Raw genomic sequence first — 22,280 nt, 5'->3', positions numbered from 1 at the left:
CTACACAATGTCCCAAATAAAGGCTGTGCAAAGCTTCCACTATGAGAAACTTCTAACTTGGCAGGTTTTTATATTTTAAAATGACTTCTCAAAAATAAATAAGGAAGCCCTGGCCAGGTAGCTCAGTTGGTTAGGGCGTCATCCCGATATGACAAGGCTGCGGGTTTGATCCCCATCTGGGCACATACAAGCAGCAACCAATGAATGCTTAAGTAAGTGAAATAACTAATCAATGTCTGTCTCTCTCTCTCTCTCTCTCTCTCTCTCTCTCTCTCTCTCTCTCTCTCTCTCTCCTTTTCTCTCTCTCTCCTCTCAATACATTACAAAATTATTTTAAAGAAGACTGTTTTGTGTCCATGAAACTATGAAATTCAAATTTCAGTGTCCATAAATGAATCAAACTGATTTTATCCAGCCAGTCATTCAATCAATCAATATTTACTGAGTCCAGGGCAAAGAATGAGAAATATAAAATGAACAAGACAGCCCTGCCAGTGTCGTTCCGTGGTTGGGCGTTGACCTATGAACCAGGAGGTCACAGGAATCCCAGTCAGGGCACATATGCGGGCTTCAGGCTCGATCCCCAGTAGGGGGCATGCAGAAGGCAGCCAATCCATGATTCTCTCTCATCATTGATGTTTCTGTCTCTCTCCCCCGCCTCTCCCTTCCTCTCTGAAATCAATAAAAATATAATTTTAAAATTAAAAACAATAAAATGAACAAGACAGGCATGATCTTTATTCTCATAGAATTTAAATTCTTATGAGACAGAAAGACAGAAAAAATGAGATTAAATAGTTTGTGATAGTGACCTGAAGCAAATACACATGATGCTGTGAACAAAAGGGAGACTGGGGGATTATTCTAGACAGGGTAGTCAGGGAAGGTGTTTCTAAAAAAGTCACAGGAGCCAACCATGGCAGGCACATGGGTGTGGTAAACAGGGGAAGCAGATAATTAAATGTTCTTAGATTTCTGCAGATATAGAAACAAGCAAGGTTGGAGAAATTTATTCATTGTGAGTAGCACATACATGGAACACTTTGCCTGATAAATTTTCCAATGGTATTTTTACTACAAAGTATACACAGTGTAATTATATAATGGGTTCAAATGGTTTGGGAACAAAATACAAATTAAAAACCCCCCACACTGTATAATTACTTAATTACCCAAGAGTTAGGAATGGTTCCAGAAACCCATTTCCGCTTATCAGGTATATACAGTAACAGTCTTGTTTTTTTTAATGGGGGAGAAACATTCTACACAATGTTTCACAGGATATTGGCAAATATAAACATGCCAAGGAGAGTATAAATGGTAGGCATTTCTTAATTGCTTAAAACAAAATTAAGTTTTTCTCTCTTTAATTCTATGAACATATCACAACAAATAAATATTTTTAAAAGATCATAAAAGAATAAACAACACTAGAAATCACAGAATGTTCTTCAGTTGTAATTCATACATAGTTAATGAAGCATAACATACCAGTTTAAGCTTGACAAATGATAAGCTACGAACTTTGGGAAAGAGTGTCATTTGGTTCTTTCTTATTTTATTTTAGATTGAGAGAGAGAGAGAGAGAGAGAGAGAGAGAGAGAGAGAGAGAGAGAGAAACATCGATTTGCTGTTCCACTTATTTATGCATTCACTGGTTGCTTCTTGTATGTGCCCTGACTGGGGATCGAACCTGCAACCTTGGTGTGTCGAGACCACACTCCCACCAACTGAGCTACCCGCCAGGGACTGTAATATGGTTCTTAATTCTAAATTTCTTACTAGGCATATACCAACCTAACTATTTAAAACACAACCTGTATATTTTGTGGTTTGGCCAGGCAAAGTTTGTTCCATGTTACCATAATTAATTCTTTCATTTTCTTGCTTTTCGGGCAAAAATGAACCACTTTCTACTTAAAATTTAAGGAGGTAAAAGGAGTACAAAATAAAATGTTCAGTAATCTTTTAGATATTTATAAAATTATGCAATTCTAGTTTATTTTCCCTTATAAAAATGACAAAATATTATTTTCAACCATTTGAAAAGCTACACAGGTCTATTGAAACATAAGGTACATTCAATGTAATGATTCATTGTGTCTCTAATAGAAAGATTCAGCAGTTCTCAATCGAGACCTTTATTCCTTCTCTGAATAAATGATGCCTGAAATTTTTATTCTTGTTCTAATGGAATTTCAATGGCCTTCACTGCAAATCTACTGGAAATTTTTGCATATTAAGTGGAAAAAATTAAATGATGTTAACTACATTTTAATGTGATTAAGGCTGACAGGGTCATTATTTCTGCTAATCACTCAGTTTAAAAAGCTCAAACAAAACTTTCTAACAGACAAGGTTTTTAATTTTCTGTATATCTTGTTGAAATTAAAAAAGAAAAACTGTAGAAGAAAAAGCAGGGAAAAAACATACTAGAATCCTTGACCAAAACCAACGAGTAGTTCCTACAATTTGCAGATGGGTTTCATTATACTTGATCTGGTGATGTAAAAACAAAAATGCAAAACAATCTTACAATGCACATGCTCCTCTGGTTTCTTCCTTTTAAACACGAAGAGGAAAAGAAAATGTGCTTTGTAGAATTTTGAGTTCTGTGTTTCCTATTTGCTGCTAAATGGAAACAAAAACAGTTTTTTTTTCTTTAGATCTCATAGTAAACTAAAAACAGAATTAATGCACAATACAGCCTCAAACAATTCTTATATATTGTATTTTTTAGATTAATATATGCCTTGCAACTATGAATATTTCAAATATATTAATGTAAACTAAAAATCTTCACTGATAAAAATCTCCAAGAAGAGCGATGCTAATTGCTATCAGAAAAATGGGAATTCTAATGATTAGCAGTACTTACAGATAATTTGTCTTTTTTTTTCTGAAATAAAATGTAGTTTGTTCATTGGTCATTTACACTTGAAACTTAATATTACTAAATTAATTACTTCAGTTGCAGGTATATTTGATGTAATTCTGGTGCTCTACTTGCAAATAATTGTTTTTAAAGTACAACATTATAATATTCTTGAAGCAAAAATGAGTAGGAACCTAGCCAAAAAGACTTAGGTAGTGTCTTCTCTAATTTTCTGAGCATTTCAGTATTTTCCATAAAGAATAACAGTTAATCTAGGTATATAACTATATAAAATTAGATGAAATACCTTTTTGTTGGTTGTCAACTGCTAAACCAATACTGGTTGCTGAAAATCTTCATCTTTTAGCTACTAACGTGATAATTTCTAAAAATGATTTGAGGACTGTAATTCATTTTGACCTATGAAGGTAATATTCCTAATGCAGTAGCTATAGTTTTTACAGAAACAATATTAATTAGCTTTCAGAAAAATATGACGAGCAAATGATTTTTGAAAAGAGATACATACCTGATGTTCAGGCAGTCTAATTCATATTGATTCACTACAATCTAGTGACTTACCCCAAATTCACTAACTAAAAACAAAACATTTCAAACATAAAAAAAGATTAAGCAAATATTTTTTGCATTGTAGTTTTATAAAGCTTTATGAAACCATGATCATTGCAAGTAATAGTCAAACTAACAATTAGTAAGCTACAGGTGCAGTGCCTTTATAAAACAAACATGATCATCCTTTTCATGGTAAATTACTCAATTGCATGCAAATAAATGAGTTTACCTCACTGATCACAATCTAAGCAGCTAACAAAAACAGAGCACCTGGCCATAAACAAGTCCTTTGAAATACAATTTAGTATTAAAGTTTGAGAAATTACTGTTTCCTCTTTCATATTAAAAACTTTTTACATGAAGCTCAGCCTTTTGTGAAGGAAAAAAAAGATGGGAATCTGTAGTAAATTTTATAAATATCAAGAAATTCAATATTAATGCTGCACCACAGCCATAATCTTTGATTCCCACAGAAAGAATTAATATTATTGAACTTAAAAAAATTTTTAGTGTGATGCTTTGCACTGGTGCCTCAACTAATATCCCTCTAGAATTTCTGTGCTCATCTAAAAAGAGTCCCTGCTGAATGTTCTAATGCATTTTATTGTGAATCTTCAGCAAATAAAACTTCATGTATGAGCTCATGATGTGCTTTGCTGCCGGAAAGTCACAGACTCTGTGGGAAGCTCTTTATCTTCCCAGCAGTCAGTGTTCTGAGAACATCAGTGCAGCTACTGTAGTTACCTGTAGATTACTTGTATTTTCTCACATCTGTGTCCAGCAATCTAAACCATGATGATAAAGGGTCATTAGGTTTTGAGTGAGGAAGGGGATGGACTAGACAATTTGCTCTGATAAGCTCCTTGTTGGGAGCTCCAGTTTAGAATGTGAAATGTCGGATATGTACAGTTTTACACTAAAAGGAAAAAAGAATTTTACCTTTCAGCTTTTACAATTAAATATGATGCAGTTTAATGCTTCACTATAGCCTACAGTCACGTTTTATTTGGCATATTTGTAATTAAAGATATTTAAAAGAAATAATTTCTGCTTGTAAAATCACGTCTATGCTCTATTAGCCACAAAGAATTCGGGTACAATTACTAAGATAACTGCTGTTTGGAGCACAGCAAAGCAATTTCCCACAGTGGGACTTACAGTTCAATTTACCAGTTGGGCAAATATTTTGTGCTCTGTAGTGGTCTAGAGAGTTAAAAGCTATAGGTAACATTTGAGCAGTGTTATACCTGGAGAAAAGTTTCTTCAATCCAAAACGATGGTTTAGATTTCAAAGTAAAGAGTTTCCTAAAAACAACTCCCAAATTAATATTACATAATTTGAAAACGATATATAAAATATAGTTGTCATAGAAACCTTGACTGAGCTCTTGTCCTCCCCAAAACTGAGCTCAAAATTTAGAACTCAACACTGTACTTTATTTTCACATTTTATTGGATCCTAAATCATTATGATACTTAATCACATTTTCCTAGTAATCAGCTAATAGAATGCTATGTTCTTGATTAGATTATAGAATGGGAATACTAATTACTTACTTTGAAATGGTTTAGAATAACTGTGTCAAGCTACAGAAACAGAAAAAAGAAAAGATTTGGGTAGGTGGCTTTTTTTTTATTCATCCTTCAGTTATTATGTGGCATATCAGATAGATAGGATGAAAAGAAGTGTTTTAGTTTAATCAAAGAAAGAAGAGCTTAAAAAATGTTTGCAAAATTTGCATTAATAATTTACCTCCTTTTGAAAGTATGTTTATTTTAGTACAATATTATGTCTTCTACCCATCTTCCTCCAAAATGAAATTTTAAGAGGTAAGAGTCTTAGGACAAATAAAACACTACCCTGCCTCAGAGAACAATATTAAAGTTACAAAAGTATGTGAATAAAAGCATATAATATTTTAAAATAAAACATCAAGTAGTGATTTGGGTATATTTGGAAACAGTTTTAAAATGGTATTTATTTGGGGCACCATTTGATGGCTTTCCAATGCTGCTGAAGAAGAAAAATAAAAATACTTATTTTGAAAGTTGTTTGCTAGCACTAAACACAAGCAAGCATTATTTCCCAACTGGTTAAAGATAAACTAAGCACTTAACAATTCCCATTCTTCCTCCCCAATATATGAATATCTAAATTCCTTTTATGAAAGACCATAAGATGGAAGATATGTCACTATTACCAATGTACAGACATTTCTTAAAATAAAAATTATCATAAAATCTAACATTTTGGTAACTAACATTAACATCCTAAGGCAATATGAAAACACAAATCCATAATAATTATTCATACACCAAGCCACTGTAAACCTAAATCATTTCTGAAGACCTGAATGTGTCAAGAACTTTGACAATTATGATTGGAGCCAGGAAACTGTAGCAGTGCAGAATTTCTTATGAATTTCTCCAGTTACTTTTTATAAATGCTGTCTTGGATGACAGCTTAATGTGTACCACATGCAATATTTATTCTTCTTCAGTGTCAGACTGTCTAGCCATCCAAAGGAATACAAAGAATGTCACTTATTAGGATAAAAGCACAAGGAAGGTAATCAAGGACATATGTAACATCAGCCAATCATGCCCTATTTCAACATCCTATTTCATTCATAACAGTTCAACAATTATTTGCTTACTGATAACTTGCTTTCAGGCTGTTTGTGTTCACCATAATGGTGGTCTGCATTCATTTTTGCTCTTTAAAATTGGACACTTGCTGTGCCATATGTGTTTGTCAAAACTTTCTATCTTCTGTCAGAAATGGCTTAGCATATCAAATAATTTCTATTTGTCAGAAACTATCAATACAACAATCACTAACCCTTGATGTCAACAGGGCACTAAAATAACTATAAAACAGCAAATTTAAAACTGTTAAGTATTTCATAGGAAAAAAATTCTATAAGTGATACACAGTAAGAAAATTACTAGCTAAGCCACACTCACACACTTTCTCCTGCAAATGGCTAAGAATGCTTAATAACTACTGCTTTTTCTTGTTTCAGCATTTCAAGATTTTGAAGCTGATAGAATTTCCCAATCTAATCTAGTGGTCTTTAAACTATGTAGCCAAAACGTCTAAGTAATACCAAGTCACATTACAATATCCATTTGGCCACCCAAACAAATTTCACTTAATAAGAGATTTAAAATAATGTCTCACCATACATCATAATCATGAAATATGTAATTGTAGAAACATAATTACTTAATCATATTTAATCAGAAAATCTTAACCAGGTATGATTTCAACAATGTATTCTAAGTAACACTTAAAAGCTTTTAAAAGTATTAATTTTAAGAGACCTAGGTTACTAAGATGTTTTCCTCTGAACATAGGAAAGAAGACTAATGGTTGATATTCTCTCTCTTGGTCTCTTTTTTCCCCTTCTGCCTGTCTCAGATTTGACCTGAAGTAACTTCTACGATATGAGATATATCCCATACAAACTATTCTATACAATATCAAAATAAGACTCAAAAATACTTTTAAATAATAAAAACATTATTACAAAATTTTTTTTCCAGTCTACATCTATGAACTGTTTTGTACCCACTGATTTTCTCATATAGTAAGTGTTACAATGCAGCTGCTTATAGTACTTATAGTGAAAATCCATTTGGAGAGAGTTGGAAAGGTATAGGAATCAGTCTTGATCAATGAAAAGAGAAACATAGCAAGATTTTTTAAGTGCTGCTATTCCATTCAAAAGTCTTATGCATTCATGAAATGGTAAAATCTCTGCAAATATGAAGTTTGGTACTTATATTTCTAAACAAAGTTCTAACTGGATCCCAAACTTAAATTTTAGTTTATTTTTTTTGAGAGGGAGGAGAAAGGAAACAAAAGCACAGTGAAATAAAGGGAAAATATAAGTGACCTTATTCTTATAAATTTCAGAAGACAGAACATCCTATCTAATAAAGAGGGAATATGCTAATTGACCGTCACACCCTCACAAAGATGTGCTGCCCACAGCCAATGAGGGGATATGCTAATTGACTGCCATGCCCTCAAATATGGCGACACCCAGTCCCCTCAGCCCTGCCAGGGCGCCTGCCTCCAGGGTCCTCCAGTCCCCTCAGCCCCCATACCCCCCAGGGCTGGCCCGAGGTGCAGGCAAGCCTCAAATGGCAACTGCCCAGCCGCCCAGGGCTGGCCCAAGATGCAGGTAAGCCTCAGATGGCGGCTGCCCAGCTGCCCAGGGCCGGCCCAAGGCACAAGCAAGCCTCGGATGGCGGCTACCCAGCTGACACCCGAGGCGCAGGCAACCAGGGCCGGCCGAGGCTTGCGCTGCCGGCAGTGGCAGAAGCAGAGGTGTGATGGGGGCATCGCTTTCCCCTGATTGCCGGGTCACCTCCCGCCCCTGAGGGCTCCTGGACTGTGAGAAGGGGTAGGCCAGGCTGAGGGACTCCCCATCCAGTGCATGAATTTTCATGCACCCAGCCTCTAGTAATATTATAAAAAGCAAAAATATGTATATTTAGAAGAAACAGAAGAAAATGGAAAACTGTTATTATTTCTTGCGATTAGGTTAAAATAAAAAATTTAAAGACTTTCAACTTGACCTCATAAAAAAAAGTATACAACATTTTATTGCATGTTGTAGCATGCTTCTCATGGAGCAAAATGTGCAATAAAAGTTGGCTATATTGGTTATACCCTATTGAAAATAACACAGAAACCCATACCTGCTGGAGAGCTAATACAATTTGCAGTGTTTATATAAGTAAGACTTAGGTTGGTTAAGAGAATTTATTATGTAATTACAATTGCCAGACACTAACTATAGATCTGTCATATATATGCTTTTTTTCACCATATTATAAAAATTAAATTCTAAGATATATTGATCTATTTCTACCACAGAATAATTTCATTTGGTATATATAAAATATTTAATTCTCATTATAAGAAAAATCATTCTCTCTATTTGACAGGTGAGGGAACAATGACTATAAGGAAATCAGCAAACCTATTTTGAATCCTATTTATATAAAACATTGCATTTATGTTTGCTCTCTAGCTGGTATAGGTTCCTGTGTAATTTTCACTAGGAAAACTCTGTGTGCACTTTTTGTTGCATGAAAATCATGCTATACATGCAATAAAATGTTTTATATTTTCTCTCATAAGTTCAGATTAAAAGAAGTCTCTAAAATGTTTAACTAGGTTTCTTCGTATCTCTGAGTAAATGGGTAGATATTTGCCTTCCAACATTGTGATGAGGCTTAAATCAAATAAAGAACACAAGTGCCCCAAAGTCAGCATATAATAGACTAAAGGCCCGGTGCACTAAATTCATGCACGGGGGTGGGGGGGGGTGGGGGAGGGTTGGGTGTCTCTCAGCCCAGCCTGCACCCTCTCCAGTCTGGGACCCCTCAAGGGATGTCCGACTGCCCGTTTAGGCCCAATCCTACCTGGCAGTCAGACATCCCTCTCACAATCCAGGACTGCTGGCTCCCAACTGCTTGCCTTCCTGATTGCCCCTAACTGCTTCTGCCTGCCAGCCTGATCACCCCCTAACCACTCCCCTGCCAGCCTGATTGCCCCTAACTGCCCTCCCTGAAGGCCTGGTCACCCCCAACTGCCCTCCCCTGCAGGCTTGATCGCCCCCAACTGCCCTCCCTTGCAGGCCCAGTCCATCCCAACTGCCCTCCCCTGCTGGCCTGATTGTCCACAACGGCCCTCCCTTGCAGACCTGGTCCCTCCCAACTGCCCTCCCCTGCTGGCCATCTTGTCACAGCCATCTTGTGTTCACATGGGGGCAGCCATCTTTGACCACATGGGGGCTGCCATCTTGTGTGTTGAGGGATGGTCAATTTGCATATTACTCTTTTATTAGATAGCATAGAGGCCTGGTGCACGGGTTGGGGCCAGCTGGTTTGCCCTGAAGGGTGTCCCGGATCAGGGTGGGGGTTCCCTTGGGGTGTGGGGCGGCCTGGGCGAGGGGCCTGTGGTGGTTTGCAGGCCGGCCACACCCCCCGGCGACCCAAGTGGAGGCCCTGGTATCTGGGATTTATTTATCTTCTATAATTGAAACTTTGTAGCCTTGAGCAGAGCCAAGCCTCCTGCTCACTCCGTGGCTGCAGCCATTTTTGTTGGGATTTATTTATCTTCTATAATTGAAACTTTGTAGTGGAGGCCAAGGCAGACCAGGGCTGCGGGAGCTTGGCTTCCTCCATCGCCAGGGCAACTCAAGCCTCCTGCTCTCTCCAGTTCCATGGCTGCCGCCATTTTTGTTGGGATTTATTTATCTTCTATAATTGAAACTTTGTAGCCTTGAGTGTAGGCCTGGGCTGGCCAGGGTGGCAGGGAAGCTTGGCTTCCTCCATTGCCGGGGAAACCCAAGCCTCCTGCTTGCTGCAGCTCCGTGGCCACAGCCATCTTGGTTGGGTTAATTTGCATACTCGCTCCCGATTGGCTGGTGGGCGTGGCTTGTGGGTGTAGCAGAGGTACGGTCAATTTGCATATTACTCTTTTATTAAATAGGATGCTCAACAAATGGTACCCATTATTTTGCCCAAGACTTGTATGTACGTATATATAATGTTCTTTCCATTATATTGCTTTGTATCAATACAGTATTTAAACAGATTATACAAATTATCTGTTTTTACTTCAACTAATAAAAAGAAACATGCGCACATGCACAATTCCTTACTGACAAGAAGGTCTCAAAAACAAAGCCAAGTTACTGAAAATGCAAGGAAATGGAACAAATCACTACTTGGTTAAAAACAAAACAACCAAGTGGTAGAAGAAAGTACTTATTTTAAAAAAGAATTGATAATATGTAATTTTCTATGGGAAAATATAGAAACTATTTTAATTGGCATCCCTACAAAAGGCTATTACATTTTAACATGTTTGGAAAATAGTTTTCAGTGACAAGTCCATGAAAATAAAGGTACAGATTAGATACAAATTTTATTTACCTCAGTTGGCATTTTCTAATAATGTTATAATGAATTTTTAATCTCAAATTTTATAGTGCATGAACTATTTAACAACAGTGAAACTTTATGTAAATGAAATTCATAGTCATAGGAAATATGGGTAGTATATGACCTATTTTTCAGGCCTTGTATACTTTTCCAGCATCACCAATGGCCCAATGCTGACATACTATGGCATAGTAGTGAGGAGCATGAGCTGTGGCTTTAAACTGCTTCGGTTTGAATCTAGGCACCACTGACTGGCTATGTAACCTTGGTTAGGTTTCTCAATCTCTCTATACTTGCTTTGCGTTCCTTAAAATAATAAAGGCACCTACTTGAAAGGCTGTTGGTAGTCTTAAGTGTAACTGGCATGTAGTTAAGTGTTCAGTAAATGTTGATGATACTGCCTACTAATACAACAACACTTTAGGCACATGAACTACCTGCCACTGTCCTATCTCATGATGTGTTCTCAATTCCCTGTTCCTTTACACATTAACTCTCTCACCCTCAGCAGTGAAGAATTATCCTTAACAAATGTTGTGGTATGCTGGTAGAAAAAAAAAAGTCAAATTCTACTTATCATATTAACATATAAAAACTGACCTGTGGTTGTAGCTATATTTTCTGGGGTTCTGTAGTACTACTTTAGACTTGGCAACATGATGCAATTTTTGGTTTTGGTTTCAATATGAGCCACTGTATTTACTCGACCAAAATTTTTATGTATGTTTAAAAATAGATGCTAAAGTGGTGCTAAAATATATTGCTATAACAATATTATATAGTTAACAAAATTACAAGGCAAGGCAAAAACAACAGCAGTTGAAGCTTATTATCCTAACAAAAGCACACAGTTGTCATCTTGAGAACTGTTTCCATTTATTAACTACAACAATTTGGTGGAGATATTTTCTGAGATAAAATGTAGCAGAATGGAAAAATTAATGAAAGCAATATTTTCAAAGATTCTAAAGATTCACAAATATAGCTTGTACAGTCATATGTAGAACAGGCACAAACTTTCAAGTCAATGTGTCTATTTCTACTACTTGGCTGTTATAAGAACTTGGCATATTCTGTTTCTCCAACTGCCCTATCTGTAAAATGGTCATGATAATACCTGTTTCAAAAATATTTGTAAAATTTTCATATAAGGTTCATCTATTCTATTAACATCTCACTAATATGTAAGCTCAAGGGTGCCTGCCACATAGCAGGAACTCAATAATCATGGTGGTTTGCTATATATGTCTTTTGGTTTGGTACAGAAAAAGCTAAGTCAATGCCATTTAATAAGAGGATAGGGGCGAACAGACAAAAGAAATATAGCACAATTTAAAAGGTAACAATCTATCCTACCTAATAAAATAGTAATATGCAAATTGACCGCACATTCGCCATGCCCAAGCCACGCCCACCAGCCAATCAGGACGAGTATGCAAATTACCCAACCAAGATGGCGGTTAATTTGCATACGTGGAGGGAGGGAGGAGTGAAGACTGAAGACAACTTAGAAGGAAGAGGAAGGAAAAGCAGAAAGCAAGGTGGCTGCCAGAGGGAAAGCCCGGGTTGGGCGGAGCAGGGCGGGCGGCAGCGGCCCGCGGGTGCAGGCACGGCAGCCGCAACGCAATGGCAACGGCGGTGGCAGCGGCAGCGGCCGCTTGCAGGATTCTTCCTGCAAATGGGCTACTAGTATATATATAAAAGCCTAAGCAACCGGACAACCAGATGACCGGCCGGTAGCTATGACACGCACTGACCACCAGGGGGTAGATGCTCAACCCATGTGCTGCCCCCTGGTGGACAGTGCGCTCCCACAGCAGGAGCGCTGCTTAGCTGACAGACAGTGGGCTCACGGCTGAGGAGCGCAGATGCGGCAGCACAAGCCTCTCCCGCAGACACTCCCCCTACACGCCTGAGCAGGGGCAGCAGCGGCAGGCGTGCGGGGCCAGGATGAGCAGGAGCTGCACGGTGCCCAGCCCAGGCTCGGGCTCCTCCCCGGCTGCCTGCCACTTTGTGCACTACTTCGTGCTGTGCAGGATTGACACGGACAGCAGGCTGGAGCCTGACGAGCTGGCAGGTAAAATGCCGGGCTGCAGTGGTGCAGAGGTACACTTATCCCCACAGGCCAGGCCAGGGGACCCCACGGGTGCACAAATCTGTGCACCGGGCCTCTAGTTTTAAATATAAATTATGTATGAAAAGTACTACTGACCTTCATATTTCAAACATCCAGATATGCTCTTTGGAAAAAATTTTCTGGAAAATCATTTTTAAAAAGTTAAAAAAGGATTACTAACAGATGTATTATTCAATCTTTTCCTTTTAATATAAAAATGGACTAAACCCAAGGTATTTTCTACTGAGTATACTGTTCTTTTTAAGAATTTCTAAAGAAAATGTTGATAATCATCCAGAATTATTAATGACTACCCCTTAATCTACCACCCCCCCCCCCAATAAATCACTGGTTTATTATAAAGTATATGATTCAGGAAAACTCAGAGATGCACAGAGCAAAGTATGGGAAAAAGCATGGAGCTCCCATGTCCTTGCAGGCACTCCATGCTCCCTGGAGCTCCACAAATTCACCAACTCAGAAGCCCCCCTCTTGATTTTCATGACAAATATTTAAAGCATTGAAAAGGTACCTTTTGTGTCTTTATTAGGAAACGCAACTCTTATTTATCTCTCTGCTAGCTTACCTCATTCCTAAGCTCAAATGCAGATCGCTTAAACCAATGATGAAAATGCTTCATTTTAGTAAAAATTCAACTTAACGCCAAAATAATATGGTGTCAAATGGGCCATCTCGGGATTTGTCTGAAGATCCAATGAAGTAATGTAAATTGAAACACTGTGAAGTTTTCACAAATGTAGGTTATTATTATTCTTAGTATCAGTTCAATCTACTTCTTTGAGGCCATACATCAAGGGATTTAAAAAAAAAAATATATATATATATATATATATATATATATATATATATATATATATATATATTTATTTATTTTTTTATTGATTTCAGAGAAGAAGGGAGAGGAAGAGAAAAACATCAAAAGCTCTATTAGTGAGAGAGAATCACTGATTGGCTGCCTCTTGTACACTCCTTCCTGGGGATTAAGCCCACAACTCAGGCATGTGCACTGACCAGGAATCAAACCCTGACCTCCTGGTTCATAGGTTGACACTCAACTACTGAGCAACACAGACCGGACCATCAGGGATTTTGAAAAGAAAAATGCTTTGAGTGATATTATGGATCAGCAAGTTTCTAGACAAGTATGAAAAAACAAACAAACATGAAATTCAAAATAAATCTATATAATTGCAAATATGACTTGAAAGGTTGCTTAAAATACAGCAATCGAAATATAAGATTAACTATAGCAAACTAGAAAATAAATGGTCATTCTTAAAACCCCAAATTAGATTTTAGAACAAATTTAGGATATGTTTTAATATATATTTAACCACAATGTATGTGAATAAGAATTTCAAGTTCTTTTCAAGTGGGTGTCTTCACATTTTCTTGTCTTTGATGCTCCATTGGACTTGACTTGGCATTTGCTGTTCCCTCTCCCTGAACTGAGCTTCCCTCAAATTCTCTCATAGTGCACTCCCTAACTTCACAAAGGCCTTCTTTGACCACCCTAACTAAAATAACACTCCCTTACCCTGCTTTATTTTCATTCATCATCCTAATCACTTACTGACACTATATTAAATATTTGGTTGTTGGTCATCTATAATGCCATGAGACTATATGTCTTATGGGGGGGGGGGGGGGGGAGGGGGCTTTTTCTGCTCACTACCTAGAACGATATATGACACAAGAGGGATCAATGATTATTTGCTTAGAAAAGGAAAAGAAAGCATAGTACATACCTCCTCAGTGAGCTCATGTCTTCATAAGGAACATAAATTTGAAAGTTAAGTTCTCTTCTTAATAAAACATTAAAAAGAATGAACAAAAACCAATGTGCAGCCCTGAACTTAGAGGCAGGGTGTGCTAAAAGTTCCTAAGTCAGTTATTTTGGAACACATTTTTAAGCAGAATTTAAAGATTGGTGACAAAAACGGTCACAGATACCAAAATATGTCTCACCCAAATTGCACTATTTCTACTACCTTGTGAATTAAGGAGCCTTTCGAGGGTGTTTCATAAGCTAATGTTTTTGATAGGGAAATGCTTTCTAGTTCAGTTAGAATAAGGAAATATAATAGTTTGAAAAATGTAACTAGTATGAAATATAGATATGCCAATGCTACAAATAGGTTTTCTTTCCACTTTGTTCTCAATCCAGCCAGAGCAACAACTGTGTCCACTATGAGGAAACAGGAAGTCATAGTGAGATCCAGAAAAGACTTATTTTCAAGGGGTAGAGATATGAGAGAGGAAATAAGAGTAGGGGGGAAAACCAGGTCTTATCTCCAACCCAACCAGAGAAGTTGCTCATAAATTGGGTATTTGCAACCTTGGGAATGCTCTGTATAGTTCCACAGTTAGAAAAAAATCCTATCATGACGAACCTATATATGAGGTTTGAGGAGGTACTAAAATATATGCATGGACATCTTTTTATGAAATTGCTATAATCCAATTCATTAAAATCACAAAGTTCTAGCACTGGAACGAAACCTTAGAAGTGATCTCCTTTGATTCTTTACTGACCTTCACTGCCTTACCTTCAACATACATAGGTAAACTCAAAAAATACAGAAACAGATGCAGGAGATCACAATGTAACTGTTTTAAAAGGCTTTTTAAAGAATACACATCTGTTTCATAAAATTATGCTATTGTAACAATTAAAGAATGATGTACTCTAATGAAAGTTAAGGAGTGACGATAAAATCCTCTAAGTTGCAAATGGTGAAGTCATAGGGCCCAATCTGAGAGCGAGATGGGGCAAAGTCACGTGGAAAATGGTGGTATCAAGGAAGTCTTATTGTTACTGCTACTGCACAATAGAGATGGCTCTCAGTTGCTTGTTTTGTTTTGGAGGACAACGGTTTCAAAGCATGGAATTACAGTTGTAAAAATACAACTGACCCTAGAACATGGGTTTGAACTGTACAGGTCCACTTGTATGTGGATTATTTTCAATAAGTATACAGTCAGCCCTTCATATCCCTTGGTTTCCCATTCACAGATTCAACAAACTATGGATTGAAAACAATTTTTGATTTGAAGTTGGAAAATCCATGGGTATGGAGGTCCAACAGTATGCATTGTTCTACACCATTCTATTTAAGGGATTTGAGCATCTGCAGGCATCCTGAAAGCAATCCCCCATGGATACTGAGGGGCGACTATAGTTAAATTTGGGGGGAGTCAAAAGCTCTATGCAAATTTTCACTGCATGATGGGGAGGGAGGTTGGCACCTCTAACCCTGGTGTTGCTCAAGGGTCAACTGTATATATATGAGGCATTTTATTCCTTTATCCATATATTAGAAGGAAAACCAGAAATTATTTATAATCCTAATTCAGCCCTGGCCAGGTAGCTCAGTTACTTGTCCCAGTATGCCAAGATTGCAGTTTTGATCCCCAGTCAGGGCACATACAAGAATAAACCAATGAATGTATAAATAAGTGGAACAACAAATTGATATCCCCCCCACCTCTCTGTAAAAAAAATAAAAAATTAAAAAATTAAAAAATCCTAATTCATAGTGCATATGATACTATTTCAAAGTTTTATTATAATATAAATTAAAAAGCAAATGTAATTTAAAAATATCCAGTAGCCTAAACAAGAAATTATAATATGGAGAAAGGGTCTTAAAGGTTTTCTTTTTAGATTCATTTATAACTTACCTTAGCAAACCTAAAAATACCTTGTATAGGAGTTACTGATTTAATCAATCCCATATTTTAAAAAAGGTAATCACTCAATTTAGAATTCCAGAATACCCCTGACCTGCCCTATCACCCTCTTAATATCTGCCAAAGAAGCAACTAAGCACTCATCCTCACAAAGAAATCACCACTAAAAAGTATTTAATTTATGAAAAAACTTACAAATTAAAGCTTATAAAATGTAGTTCGACTAAAAACCTCCTCACATGTTCAAATAAACCTACCAAAATTATGTTATAAGTAGAGGCCCAGTGCACGGATTTGCTCACCGGTGGAGTCCCTCGGCCTGGCCTGTGCCCTCTTGCAATCTGGGACCCCTCGGGGGATGTTAGACTGACGGTTTTGGCCTGATCCCCGCAGGTCAGGCCGAGGGACCCCCACCGGTGCACGAATCCGTACACCAGGCCTCTAGTATGCATATAAGATCCTTGGTTAATCAATTTCCGCCCTCCCTCCATCCCCTTCCCTCTGAGATTCATCAGTCTGTTCCATGTTTCCATGCCTGTGCGTTGAGCATCTGCGCCCTGGTGGTCAGTGCACGTCATAGCTACTGGTCAAATGGTCACTTAGGCTTTTATTTATATAGATTTCAAGTAGGTGAAACACACTCAGAATTAATAACGTATTCCCACAGCCTTCATAACGTTAGGTATGTCAACATGAAGCTAACACAAACCCGCCCTCCCCCAATTTTGTGAACCATAGTGATAAAAAATAGAAATTATAACCCCAAAGAAACATTGCATGGATATTTCAGAACTTTTACTATGCCAGACTAGTGGATGTTAAAATGAAACATTTAAAAAACCTTATACATGTGAATCTTGCTTTATGTAATATCCTGAACACTTTATATGAAAGTGAACCTAATTTCAAATCTACTTAAGAAGCCCCCTGAACTAAAATAAGTAACTTATTTAAAAATAATTAATCATTCCCATTCTATTTGTTTCAAGTAAATCAAATATATAGCAATGTGATTATATAAAAAAGCAGCATGTGTTAAATTTCTAGCTTCAATGAATAATCTTGTCAGAAATTCATGACTTCTTAAAATCATTTTACAGAAATAGTTTTATATTTATAGATATATGTATATATCTATAGATAAATGTACACATAAAATTAGGTAAAAAACGGACATACTTTCCCCTTCACACATAGTTGCTGAGATATAGTACTTGCAATTCTTATAAATGGTTCAAGAAATGAAGAAAATATTGGATTTACTCTACAATTCTCCCACTAACCCAGCACATAATGTAAAGTATCACCAAACTATTTTTAGTTGTTGTGTACAATTATGTGGAAAACTAACAAAAACAGAAAAGTGGACATGGGGAGACTGAATTATAGTATAGTAAGAATTAATAAAACCTTTTTCTTTCAAAATTTCATTTGGTGAGCCTGACACACTGATTATACAACTTAAAAGACTTTACTAATATTTGTCCACCTATTCTAAATCAATTTCAACACTCAGATTAATTGACTCTTATATAATACTAGAGGCCCGATGCATGAAATTCATGCAAGAGTAGGCCTTCGCAGCCACAGCGGCTGCCTTGATCCCTCCCTCGTAGCCGAGGTGGCTGCCTGGATAACCTCCCTCGCAGCCGCGGCAGCTGCTTGGATCCCGCAGCTGCAGCCCTGGCTTTGTCTGGAAGGATGTCTGGTCTAATTAGCATATTATGCTTTTATTATTATAGATAGACCAGAGGCCCGGTGCAAGAAATTCGTGCATGGGTAGGGTCCCTAGGCCTGGCCGGCAATCAGGGCTGATCGGGGACTTCTGACTGCTGGCCAGGGCCTCCCTTCCACAGCTGCCAGCTGCGGCTTCCCTTCCACGGCTGCCGGCTGGGGTCTTCCTTCATTCTGTATCGCCCCCTGGTGGTCAGTGCACGTCATAGCAAGTGATCGAACTCCTGGTCTCCCAGTCGAACTCCTGAGGGGACAATTTGCGTGTGCCCCCTGGACGCAGCATCCAGCCTCATGGAGGGGCTGACAGGCCCAGATACTCCAACAGCGGCGGATCCAGCCTCACCGCTGGGCTCACGTGGCCCCCGGCCAGGCTGACAGGCCTGGATACTCCAGCAGCGGCGGAGCGGTGAGGCTGGATCCACCGCCAGAGGGGGTGGATCCAGGCTCGCCGCTAGGTCCCCACGACCCCTGGCTGGGCCAAGAGGCCTGGACACTCCAGCAGTGGCGGAGCAGCCCCTGCGGCCCCTGGCCAGGCAGACAGGCCCGGACACTCCAGCAGCGCCATCTTTGTTGGGTTAATTTGCATACTTGCTCCTGATTGGCTGGTGGGCCTAGTGGAGTGATGGTCAATTTGCATGTATCTCTTTTATTAGTGTAGACTAGAGGTCCAGTGCACGGAATCGTGCGGGTAGGGCCCCTAGGCCTAGCCTCCTGCGATCAGGGCCATTTTCTGCCTGTATGCCTGTCTGCAGGCCAAATGCTGCCTCCACCGTCGGGCTGTCAGGCTGTTGGGATCACCAGCTTATCCCCAGCTGTGCGTTCCATCAGCGGCCAGCCCGGTGCACAAGCATGGAGGTGAGGTCGCTGACGCCTGCTTTCCCGCAGGCCTGAGCCCCCAAGCAGCCGGGGATGAGCTGGTGATCCCAACGGCCTGACAGCCAGCCCGGTCCTCCTGCCACCCACCCCCGTTCACCATCACTGATCCATCGGAGCCTGCGGGCCAGGGGCAGGGACCAAGAGATCAGCCGTTCAGCCCACTCGCCAGTCCCCAGTCCCGCCCCACCCCACTCGCGGGCCAGGGGGGAAAGGTGCTCAATGCACCTCAGGGTGACCAGTCGTTTGGTCGTCCTGGTCGTCACGGACACTGGCTTTCTATATATATATATATATATATATATATATATATATATATATATATATATTAGTTAAAGGGTAATATTCAGTGACCACAAGCCCACTAGGACATATGTAAATGTGCATTATACACACATACAAAACCTAAATATCAATTATATTTTCCAGTTGAGTAAGATCATGTAGTTAAAAAATAATAAAATAAATTACCCTTTATCAATAATTTTTAAGAAAGATGGGGGCAAGAGAATACAACATTGAAACATAATTGGAAGCCACATAGGTGTACAAAATACATAGTTCCCCTTATCCACGGTTTCACTTTCCGCAGTTTCAATTAGCAGCAATAAACCTCCAAGCAAAAATATTAAATGGAAAAATGCCAGAAAAAAAAATTCACAAGTTTTAAAGTGTGTACTTCTCTGAGTAGTGTGATAAAATCTCACATTATCCTGCTTGCCGGATATGTATCATCCCTTTGTCCAGTATCTCCATGCTGTATACACTACCTGCCCATTGTCACTTAGTAGCCATCTCGGTTATCAGTTTGACTGTCTCAGTATTGCAAAGCTGGTGTTCAAGTAACCCTTACTTTACTTAATAATAGCTGCAAATCACAAGACTAGTGATGCTGTCAATTCAGATATGTCAAAGAGGAGCTGTAAAGTGCTTCCTTTAAGTGAAAAGGTGAGTACAGTACAATAAAATATTTTCAGAGAAAGACTACATTCACATAACTTTTATTACAGTATGTGATTTATAAATTAAACTTTATCAGAGAGTATGTATGTAGGGTAAAAACAGTATATATAGGGTTTGATACTATCTGCAGTTTCAGGTATCCATTGGGGGGTCTTGGAATGCATATCCAGCTGATAAGGGGAGGACTACTATATCTAAAATTAGTTTTACTGATTTCATAATTGGATGGAATATACCACTAACAGAACAGCAAAGATGCAAAGATTGAAATTTAAACCCTAATTAAGCAAAGGTTTCAGAGTTCTAATGTCCTATACCTGCTTGACACCATGACTCAGTAGCAATCTCAAATGAAAATACTGCATATAATATCATCTTAATTATATAAGTAACACTGTTTTTTTTTTTAAAAATGAAATCTTCAAGTGTTCAAAAATCATTGCCTCCCACCAACGAAAAAAACAATTACTTCTGTATAGTTTTATTCATTCAAAGAACAGTAATTTGTAATAATAAAAAAACTCTTTCTGTGGATTCCTTTACATCTTGATTGCTGTCATCTGATCATAACACAACTGTAACTCTGCTATCATGTCAGCTTCTCTTCAGGGGATAGATCTTAAATCAACAGAATGACTAATTCATCATTGTTAAAACCAGAGAGTAGATGCTTGGAGCCATTCCAGTTTTTACATCTTTCAAAGGGTCAATACACCTACTCACTAACACAATAGATTTTATCTTTCAAAATGTGTCCCTCTTTTCTATGACTGAAAAATAACATTCCATTTAAATTTAAAGTAAACTTTATAATTAAATTGTTCATTACTTCTGAACACACTAAAATAGAGTTTTAGTCTTTCTCTTGTGGCCAAAATCACAAACCCTATCTCCTCTTTCCCGACCATTTAAAATAGTTTTCTAGACCTAAAAGACCCAGGAAAATATTTATTGCTGCTTCCTGCATCAGTCTTAATTTGCTTCAGTAGCATTACATAATAATCTTAAAAAGCAAAATCTTTTCTTTTGCTAAGGGAGCAGCTAATGCAAGTGAAGCTTAGATATAAACATTACCAAAAAAAACAAACAAGATGCTAGCAAAAATTAAAAGGCTTTAGTAGTGAAAATGTATTTTAACTATTTACATCTGCTTGCAGTGTTATAAATGATGAAAACCTAGTGTTCATATCCTTCATAATAAAAATTTATTCTACACTTTTATACAAAGGCTATGTTGCATAAACAGAGGATTTAAAGCTGTAGCAGAGTGGGTGAATGAAAGGCAAATGGCAATCTTTCTGGCTCCAGTAGATGCCATTCCCTATCACACAATGTTTCCCACTCATAAATACATGACAAATACTTCCTCAATCATTTTTTACGAGCAGGGATGCACAGGGGGTAGTCAATGGCTAGCCTGAGGGAAAATAGGAACAGCAGGCGGCAGAAACTGTACAGAAAATGGCTATGTGGTAAATTCTCTTCTGGAACATCACTCAGTTACCCAGTCTTTGATCTTTCAGCTACAATTACACTAACTTCCACAAGAGCTAACCCCCCACCCCAACCCTCCAAACTTACACACAACCCAAACCAGATCATTAATTATACATAAAATCTAAAATTTAGTTTTATAAATAGGATCATCCATACCTCTACATTTTTATAAATTAAAATTTGCTATTTAGACAAGAGTTAGTTTACTTTCAATTGCCTATAACCATATCATCATCACAACTGGTCTCACAAAAAAACATGGGGTGTCTGGCGACAACTAAATCACAGACTGGCGTCTCCCAAGCAGTCTGTCTACCATTAGGGTATGGGAAATAGTATTTACTATACAATTAGAGCCAGGGAGTTCTACCTGTAATCATCCAAATACAGGTGTGAGAAGCCCCTTTGGGCAAGGAAACTGACTCATCCCTTTTCATGGATACTTTGATGTCAGTATTGTTTCACGGAACCTCAGGAAACCTTACCATTTATACCATAATGAGAAGATTTATTAACTAAGGTCAAGTAATAAATTTAAAATTCTTTCCCAAAGGTAACAATTTTTAACACATTAATCATCAAATTTATAAGAATTTGAAACAAGACACGACTGTTTATTTTAAATTTATCTATTGGAGGACACTGACCAGTGAGAACGAAATTTTCATGTTAAGTTTATGCTTTCTAGAATATTACCAATAAAGAGGTCAAATTCAACTTTCTATCAGGAACACAAAATGTCTTATAGTAATATTAACAGGACATTTTTAGTTGCAGTAATTTCACAGAATTTATTCTAATGATTTATTGGAGTTAACCATCTGACATTAATTATTGTTTTGGCTTCCAGTCTATGAATGTTTATTTTTCAGTTTAAAGCTTCTCACTCTTTGATATCATATGGAAATGAGAATTTTTAATGGAAAATTGAAACCATGTGCATCTAAGTACTTAATGAAGTACAGG

The 22,280-nt window shown here is 37.9% G+C and overlaps 1 protein-coding gene across 1 annotated transcript in view; it reads right to left on the bottom strand.

Annotated features, from left to right (window-relative positions):
- Positions 1-22,280, bottom strand: part of OLA1 (Obg like ATPase 1) — a 153,449-nt gene that overhangs the window by 25,536 nt on the left and 105,633 nt on the right. The gene's annotated exons all lie outside the window — the stretch shown is intronic.

Source organism: Cnephaeus nilssonii, assembly GCF_951640355.1.
Source record: "Cnephaeus nilssonii genome assembly, chromosome: 10".
NCBI lineage: Eukaryota > Metazoa > Chordata > Mammalia > Chiroptera > Vespertilionidae > Cnephaeus > Cnephaeus nilssonii.
The sequence above is the reverse complement of the archived record's forward strand: the minus strand, read 5'-3'. Positions and strand labels throughout refer to the sequence as shown.